Below are 9749 nucleotides of genomic sequence, written 5' to 3'. Positions count from 1 at the left end.
AGACCAGGAAAACTCAGCTGAAAATCACCCTCCCCGAAAATTCAGCATTAAAAAAGTCTGCAAAGGCTAGATCCTGTTTCCTCAGTTAGCCAAAGATATGGTCAACACTGTAACACAAGGGATTATTGCTTTGCAAGACAAATGCCTTCCCGTAACTGTTCTTGATGTTGTGCTGCCTGCTCTAATGTGATATACTAACACTAACTGTCGAGCAGCAGTCGAGGCAGAAATGCAAAAAATACATACATTTGAGGCCACAGCAGATTTGTGGTCTAGCTGAACTATGGAGTCGTACATTAACCTGACACTTCGTTTTTATCAGCAATGAGTTTATTTATAAACGGTCTGAGTCTACAGACTGTTTTCTCTGAGGATCACACAAGCCTGAAGCAGGCTCTTAATAACTGCTGGGAAAAATGGTTTGCCATCGATTTATTAAATATTGTGAAAAAAGTCTCCATTCATAACTGGACAGGACAGTGTGTCCTTTGCCAGTAGTTAATGGCCATGTTGTTTGTACTGTCTGCATGAAGACAACATGCATTGCAATAAATATATTTTCTTTAGAAAATAGTGTCACAGAAGAAAACTGTGATCAGAATCGGAATCAGGAGGAGCTTTATTGCCAAGTAGTGTTTTACACATAGAGGAATTTGCTTTGGTGATAAGGTGCTACACATAGACAAACATACAGTTGACATAAACAAATCTAGAAAAATAAATAAATAAATAAAATTTAGAAATATAGAGAAAGAACATCGCAGATATTTACATTTTTCCGGGTTTGTGTTGTGCAGACATTTTGCGTATTGTGTACAAACAAATATAAACTGACAATGTAAAAATAAAGAACAACAATGATTAACAACAAATATGTGCAGTGTGCCAGGTTTGTGCATATGAAATAAAAAGAAATAATATTTACATGTGCAGAGACATTTGTATTATTTGAAAGGGGGCAGTGTCAGTGTGCGTCAGTGATCTAAGCTCTGAGATGAAAAATTGTGAAACTCATTTGGTCATAGAATTCCACAGCCCTCCAGGTATCATTTTGGTGTATTAATTGTAATTAATATGTCATGGAAGCTGTAGGGGTTTTTTCTAACTGTGGGATGGGACTTTGGCCCTCCACAATGACCTTTTGTGGACTTTCCATTGGTAAAATTTTAATGTCTCTGTGGTGAATTTTCTTCTCATGCTAACAAATAGGCTGAATCAGTATCAATAGAAACTAATAGAATATTATTATTTACGTCAATGTGTCAGAGATTATTACTTCACAGCATGATTGTTGAACACTGTGGCAACTTTGTTTTAGACTGTGACTGTAGACTGTTAGAAGTGTTAACCATTTAATACACACAGCTGATATTAATGCACTAATTACTTCTTATATCCTACATCTTGCTGGCTGAACCCTCTGCTGTAAGCAGATGAGTTGTAGAGTAGATATATTATGCAAATCAACATCTCCGTTACTAGGAAGAAAGCTGTCACCACCATGACCCCCACTGACTGTGACTGCACTCCAATATCAATTCTACCCCACTTCTAGCCCTCTGTGCTATAAATAGCAGCCTGAGTGTGGAGTCTAGTGCAGAACACCATGTATCATAATGGGACCATTACGTAAGGTCCTGTCCTGTGCGTCTACACAGGCTGACCCCAGGTCTTCCTTTCTGTGGGGCCGAGGCCACACTGATGCTGGCTAGGTAACAGACAGCTGGGTCTCCCTCGCTGATTATACATCCCAAGGCAGAAGCAAAAGAGCATTAAGGGTGAAGAAAGACTGACATTAATGTACAAACACTTGATTTCAGCCTGTAGGCATCAGCCATATTCCTGAAATGTCTCAGTACGTTAGGGGAGTACTAATTAATAAAAATGGGTTTCATTCCAGACTGCTGATGACCATAAAATTGTTTTTTACTCAGTATTTTGAAAGCACATATGTTTACACATCTAAGACGCCACAAATTACATGCATATATACGACTAACTTACTTACTCCTTACTTTTAAAAATACATTTTGAAGGAAACACAACATGCCCTGTGTGGCTACAGTTACGCTGCTAAACACTGTTAAAGCTTAGGAAGTCAAAACGTCGCAATGCTTGAGGTACTTTCTAAATAAGTCTAACTCAAATTTACTAGCATGTTTTAGACTAGTATGGCATAAATATCTGCCTTGTAAATCACGTCTTGCGTTCTCTTTTGAGAAAAAAACTCAAGAGAAGAAATAATATTTAATATTCTTTAGTTTCATTATGGTGCCATGTATTTTTGCATTAATTTGTCAGAATAGAATGGTTTCCAGAACAAACAAGGCAAAATCACATGGTTTAATGAAGGAATGTTTGTGAAGACTGCAAATAATGTGAATAACTTAATAATAGACATCATTATAATAAGAGCTCTTGATACTTTTCACCATAGAAACATCAAGCTGCTGCTGCAAAACACGCCCTCTATGACAAGCTGTCGTCTTTCTAATCCGATATCTGTGGCGGATCTGGTATCTATGAACTTTCCTACTCCTTACATGCTTAGAACATGTGCCCTATAAAAACAACTGTTTGCTCAGAGATGTCCCATTTTTCAGATGATATCTCTGTAAATGTGTGTGTTTGTGTCCATCATCCACCTCATCCCCTGGTTCAGACACCTGAGCCTACACAGCAATGCAGTCCACTGGAGGAAACAAACACACAGAAATAATTTATGACACAGGAGTATCATAGAGACATTTTTGCATGTGTGCCTGTGTAGTGTGTGTTTGCACGTGCCCACGTTTATGCATTCATGCCTGTGTGTGTGTCGTGGGACTCCCCTCCATCCCCCTGCAGACAGTTGGTGCAGAGCATTGAGCTATATCATAGCATGAGTCACTGGAACATTCTGTGGCACTGAGGAAGCAAATCACATTTGTTCCCATCTGCCATGTAATGAGGAAAAGAGGAGAAAAAAGGAGCCACACAGACAAATAAGATGTTTTAGCTGATGTGTGAACTTAGTTTGAGTGTTTCTACAAAGATAAAACCCATATGTGTAGACTGCAGATTAAACAGATTTAAAAATTACAAAATAAGGATTAATGTCAATTTGATTTATAATCTGCAGGACATAGTTTTCATTGTTTCTATCTTTGCTGCTAAATACTCATTGCTGCTGTGTTTTTGTGCTTCACTTCCCAGAGATGGTCTGCCACATCACACAGTGTAGGCGGGACTGCTTTTATTTGGGATTTCTGTTGCAGTTTGATTTCTGCAGCTGGAGTTCCTTTCTTTGTCTTTTCAGCTCTGGTGGTGCTTACATTTAAGGCACCCTGTAGAGTTGTTTTGACATCCAACCCAACTCACTAAAATACCTGGATGTACATTTGAATCAGAAACCAAAAGGGAAAAATTCACATTTTTTCATGGCACCTCCAACTTCTGCATTAATTTGTTGAAATATTGTTGTGGTACATGTCTACATAGATTACTGTACCTTATTTCGATACAGCCAATTAAATCTTGCGTGAAGCAGTTACGTCAGTGTTCTATCATAGGCAGAGCAGACGGTCACACTGAGCCAGACAGCAACCTGCTACACGATACAAGAGCCACAGACTGTGAACAACATCCGACGTTAGCTTTCCTGTTCCTTCTTATTTAACTTACATTCACCAGGGGAAGTTCACTGCTGACATCAGATAGATAATTAGCTGATATTTCAGAAAGACCCCTATTTCTTCCTGTCACGAGTTTGAGGAAGTGCAAACAGGAGAGAGCCCAAACACAAGACATTGGAGGGTTGACTGAAGGAGCACAGGTTTTAATCCAAAAAACACAAATACTCAGGCTTACATGCCATTCGGGTGTAAAACGTCCAAACAGAGGATCAGGCAGAACACTCTAAACACGACAATGACCAGACGAAGACTGAACAGAAACACCAAACATATATACATCAGGGACTCACGAGCAGGGCGGGAGCAGCACAGGTGACAGGGATGAGACTAACGAGACACAGGCAGGCAGAACGACAGCAGGGGAAAACAGAGAGACAGTGAGGCAGAGGGATCAGTGGGCCATAACAAAATAAGACATGACAGACATGGGCGTAAATTTTATCTCACAGTAGGGGGGGGGGGCAATAAACCTAAATAATACAACCAAAATTGTACTTGTATAGGATACGTGTACACAGAGGGAAGTCTTACTACTATTTTTCTGGCCAACAACACAAAGCAATAGTTGTTTAAATTGGTTTAAATTGGTTGCCCGTCAGACACACAAGCACACTGGATGGTTTTTAAGGGGGGGGCATGACCCCCCTGTCCCCCCCTGTGATTTCCGCCGTATGATGACAGATCAGAAGACCACAGAACACAAATAAATTACAACCAACAGGGAAACAGACTGAAGGATAAAACAGAACTCAGAGCATACATGGGCAAAAACACAGAAGTACACAGACCAGGAGAAAACACTAAGACATGAACTAAGGCACAGGACTAAGAACTAAGATAAGAGACAAGACAGATACTGAGTAAATTTAAACATGCAAATGAACAAAAGACAAAACTTAGCTACGAAACACAAAACCATAAACATGACAAAATAAAATAAAAATAAAGCTTATAGAAACACAGAACCCAAAACCATGAAAATTGATACTAAGTAAACTAAAACATGCGGATGAATAACATGTTAGACAATCTTATAAGCGACCTTTAAGGTGGGGGAAAATATTACATTATGCAGGTGCACAGTAACAAAAACTTAATAATAAAAAAAGACTTAATTTACTTCGACCAAGATATATTTCCTCTGTTGCAGTCAATACAAACCATGTAAAATCAAAAGGTGGTGACTCTTACCGTTGGCTGGAAGATATTAAAGCTCTACCACTAAATGAAACAATAATTAGCAGTTGCCAGCACATCATTTGAAGGTGATGTTGGTGATGTGGTGCAGTCGGGCATTCACAGGTTTTCCTGACCACTGCTGATGTGATTTGTCCTCGACCCAGTGAGCAGAACACATTCTTACACTAACACAAGTGCTGTGATGATATCGAACTGACATGCGATTATTTTCTTTCACATCCTGTGGGGAGCAGCTGAGGAGCTGCATTCCTCTGCCTTTTTCTGATGGCAGTGTGTAGGAAAAAAGGAGAACAATATTTCAATTATGTTGCCATCCTCTCCTTGACTGTGAATTGGTTCCATTCCTTTTTTGTGTGTTTTTTATCATTGGACAGCAAATTGTCAACAAATACAATAAAAAGACCAAAACCAACAATCAATTGATCGTATTAACACTCCCACAATCCCACTCCCACAAAAACGACTCCAGCCCCATCCCATTACTGATGAAAAAATCTGAAAATAGCATTTATTCATTCTCCTCTTTCGGATGAGACGTTAAACCAATAGGTCCTGACTCATTGTGGTCATTAAATATCCCATGGCACTCATCACCAAGAGGGGGTTTCCTGATGTCCTGGCAAAAATTCCCAACCTGGCTTTCTCCACCTGGTCATCTAATCATCATCCCCAGTGTAACTGGCTCTGTGTTTCCCTCTCTCTCCACCTCAAGCGGGTGTGTGGTGAGCGTTCTAAAACAAATGGCTGCCGTGCATCACACAGGTGGGTGTTACACATTGGTAGTGGTTGAGATGAGTCTTCTTTCTCTGAAGCGCTTTGAGTATCTATGATAAAGTGCTATATAAATGTAATTAATTATAATTATTACAACTGCATATTTATATAAAACTGACCTATGACTCCTGTCCCGCCCATTTCCATAGACTTACCTTCTTGTTCTGTCCCAGTCCCGTGATGAATGGTGAAACTGACTCCCATCCTTTGGGAATCCAGCCTCTAAACCAAAGGCTGATGGCTTGTTCCTCTGTGTCACAGAGCTCCATTGTTGTCCAAAAACTATTAACAAGACCAAGAGTCTGCAGGCATGCTAGCAGCTCTGTGAGGCTGTACTTTGAAACGGTGGTTCTTTGCAGCCTGTTCTCATCCCATGGTATCAAATACCGACGCTGGTCTTTGATGCACAAGGTACCCTTCAGCGTCCATGTGAGAAGCCTTGGGCTTTTAAGTTACTCCAGTGTAACACATCTGCATCAGGTAAGAACCAAAAGTCAAAGCTGACTTATTGAAAGTTTTAAGTTAGAAAATGTTACATACGTGACTTACAGTATGTCAGGTAATATACTTACTTCATCCCAAACCATGATCTTTTTGTAAACCTAACCAAACCGTGACCACTTCACAACATTAACCACACCTTACAGTTTTTCTCGAATGCTTAAACACATTTCTTGAAATTATGCCTCTTTTTCTCAAAACTCTAAACACAAATTCCCCAAACATCCTATTTTCAGGTCAAAATTAAGCTCTCCACTCAAAATCATTTAATCTTGCTGAAAACACATACTGCAACACAGTCTTACACACTGATGAGATAAATTCAAAACAATACTACAAAAACTGGTTATTAGAAATGTTGCTTGTGGTTCTCCCCTTCAAAAACCTTTGCACATGATGAACACAACAAAAGGAATAACAAATGTAAACACTTTTTCCCCTTAGTGTGCTGTACAGTACAACACACCAAACAACAAATTATTCTGTCTTTGGTGGTGGCTACATGTCCTCAGCATCCCCAGTGTAAATGACCCTCACTTCCTGCTCCCTCCCTACAGGTTGAGCTACTCCTTCGCCTCCTGCTCACAGTCACTTTGTCACACTGTTTCGCTATCACAGGCCTCCTCTTCTGCCTGGCAGTGGCCACCACAGCTCTTTTACTCCTTCAAGTGCCTATGCCTGCACTACGCAGGGTACTGCAGCTAATGTTGAAGCTACTGTAGCCCCGGCAGCAAACATAACAGTTAGGCCTATTTTCGCGTCATTTGGCGGCCTCCTTTGAAGAATGTTTTTTTTTGTGGCCCATAATGCAAGAAACAGAGAGCAGACGGGGTGGGGGCTAGTTAGAGATATGATTGGGCCAGCCCAATGTCAGTATAGAAATTACCCAATGGGCAGCTGTCCATGCTTTATGGGCCGATCGTTGGCCCATAAAGCATGGACAGCATGGGCAGCATGGGCCCAACAGTTACAATCCAAACACCGGCCCCAAAGGTGCGACGTTTGCCCGGTGGCCAGGGGTATCAATGCGTCAGTATTTGACTGGGATGGGAGCGCATTGTTCCTTGAGCATAAAGCTAATACTGGCATGGCAGCGTACTCACAGTGACTATATTATTGTAATAGGCCTACAATGTTCCCTGTATTAGTTTAGCATGTTTGCGCGCTGTGACACATTTCGCTCAAAAGCACAAATGTGAACCTCACGGTGGCACCAAAGGAAAAGTTAGGGAATCATCAAAATCAGTAAAGTCATTGTGTTTGAATGTTTGTACGGACATTCATTACCATGAACACACCCACTGCAATTTATTTTGAACCAATCCACATAAACCTGTAAATTCTCAATAGAACACCAAATGTGTATTAATCAGCTGAAAATAGTGCCCAGTACAGTAAAAACTAAAACTAAAACTACAGTGGACAGAAACTATATACTTGTGACCTGATTTACGTCTTCAGTAGGAATCAAAAGGTTTGGGACCGAGAGTCACAGACAGGTTATAGTAGAGGGAAATTTTTGTCTTAGTCCTGTGTCAAATGTCCTTGTTAGTTTTTGTCATATTTAGTCCACTGTATACTATTTTTTTTTCAAGTTTTAGTTGACTAATTACTAACTATTTTAGTCTGATTTTAGTCAAAAGAAAATCAAAAGTATTTTAGTCTAGTTTTAGTCATTAACCATCATTTTAGTCTTTTCTAACTCAATATAATTTTGATTAGCATTTTGGTCAATCAGCTCTAACTAAAATAGGGATATTTATCATTTTAGTCTTTATTTCACTCATCTCACATATAGATAAATGTTTTGCAAAATTTGAATGTTAACTTTGTTCTCATTTTTATTGCAAAGGGGATATTAACTCACCTCAATTCCTGGGTGGTTAACCTTCAAGTTGGTAGTGTTTTTTCCAGAAATCTTATAACCACATTGCTTGCTGTCCGATTTAATTAGGCACTCTGTTTTTTTGTCTGCCTCACTGTATTTCAAATAGGACCAAATATCTAAGCGCCTCTTTCTCCCTAGCATGTTGTGTGCATCACCAGATTTGACATCCTCCATCATAGAGTAATGTTTTCCTTGCGCACCAGGCATCACCCCGGTCGGCATTCAAAGCATTTTTTGTTTGAACAAATTATCAGACTGTAAAAACCATCAAAATGTCATTAGGTTTGTGTTTTCTATTTTAGATTTTTTGTTTTGTTTTAATATAATATTGGGCAACTTAACCAATTTCATGTATCACACAAATGATTCAGCGTCTGATTTGTTTTTCCTCCCTTTTACATTAGAGTGTGCCCTGCGAGATCTAATTCTCATTGACTGCCTCGTTGATCGTCTTCCTTGACCGACATTTTCTCATTCCATTAAACGAGACCCCGGGCAGAATTCGCTCACTGCCTATTAGTAGGATTTCATGTAAAAGGTAAATGCTATATCCCTCTACAGTGAGATCAATATGTCAGCTTCTCATCCTGTTGGATCGATTCAATAACCAATCATTAAAAAGCAGAGAATATGAGGTGGGAGGAAGCCGGAGCACCCGGAGAGAACCCATGCAGACACGGAAAGAACATGCAAACTTCACACAGAAAGGCCGGGGCAACGGGGGTTTGAACCCACCTTCTTGCAATTAGGGGTTAAGTGTCTTGCTCAGGGACACAGTGGTGGATTGAACCTGGGTCTCTCACACCAAAGGCATAGTCTTATCCATTGCACCATACCTCCACCTCCACAGCTCAAGACAGACAAACCGGGGTAATTTTGTTCTAAAAAGACTGTAAATTTTATGAATACCCACTTGCTGTGACAAACTAAGAGTACTGACGCCTCATATCAATTTCAGCTGGACTCGTTTGGCACAGAAGGGGACTATGGATTTTGTCCCCCTTCACTTACACTGGAAGGGCATTAGAAAGAAATCTAGGAGGAGGAATAATTACATGAACAAAAACTGTACTGTACATACATACATGTGACAATAATTTAAAAATTTACTTGAAAAAATGTGAACCTATTCTTTAAATTTCAAACAATTTCTACTATCAAATGTCACAATTGTTGAAAATCTGTTGTATGTTGAAATATAAGTTTGTTTTGCAAATTATTTGTTTAGCATCTAGAAATGATTAGGGTGGTTATTGCAAGCAAAATCCTTTGCCTCCTAAATGGTGGATTGTTCTGCACAACAGGTGCTGGTCATATAATTAGAATATCATCAAAAAGCTGATTTATTTCAGTAATTCCATTCAAAAAGTGAAACTTGTATAATGTATACATTCATTCCACACAGACTGATATATTTCAAGTGTTCATTCCTTTGAATTTTGATGATTATAACTGACAACTAATCAAAACCCCAAAATCAGTATCTCAGAAAATTAGAATATTGTGAAAAGGTTCAATATTGAAGACACCTGGTGCCACACTCTAATCAGCTAATTAACTCAAATCAACTGCAAAGGCCTTTAAATGGTCTCTCAGTCTAGTTCTGTCGGCTACACAATCATGGGGAAGACTGCTGACTTGACAGCTGTCCAAAAGACGACCATTGACACCTTGCACAAGGAGGGCAAGACACAAAAGGTCATTGCTAAAGA

This window comes from Micropterus dolomieu, linkage group LG03 (genome assembly GCF_021292245.1).
Source record: "Micropterus dolomieu isolate WLL.071019.BEF.003 ecotype Adirondacks linkage group LG03, ASM2129224v1, whole genome shotgun sequence".
NCBI classification, from domain to species: Eukaryota; Metazoa; Chordata; class Actinopteri; order Centrarchiformes; family Centrarchidae; genus Micropterus; species Micropterus dolomieu.
Note: the sequence above shows the minus strand (reverse complement) of the source record.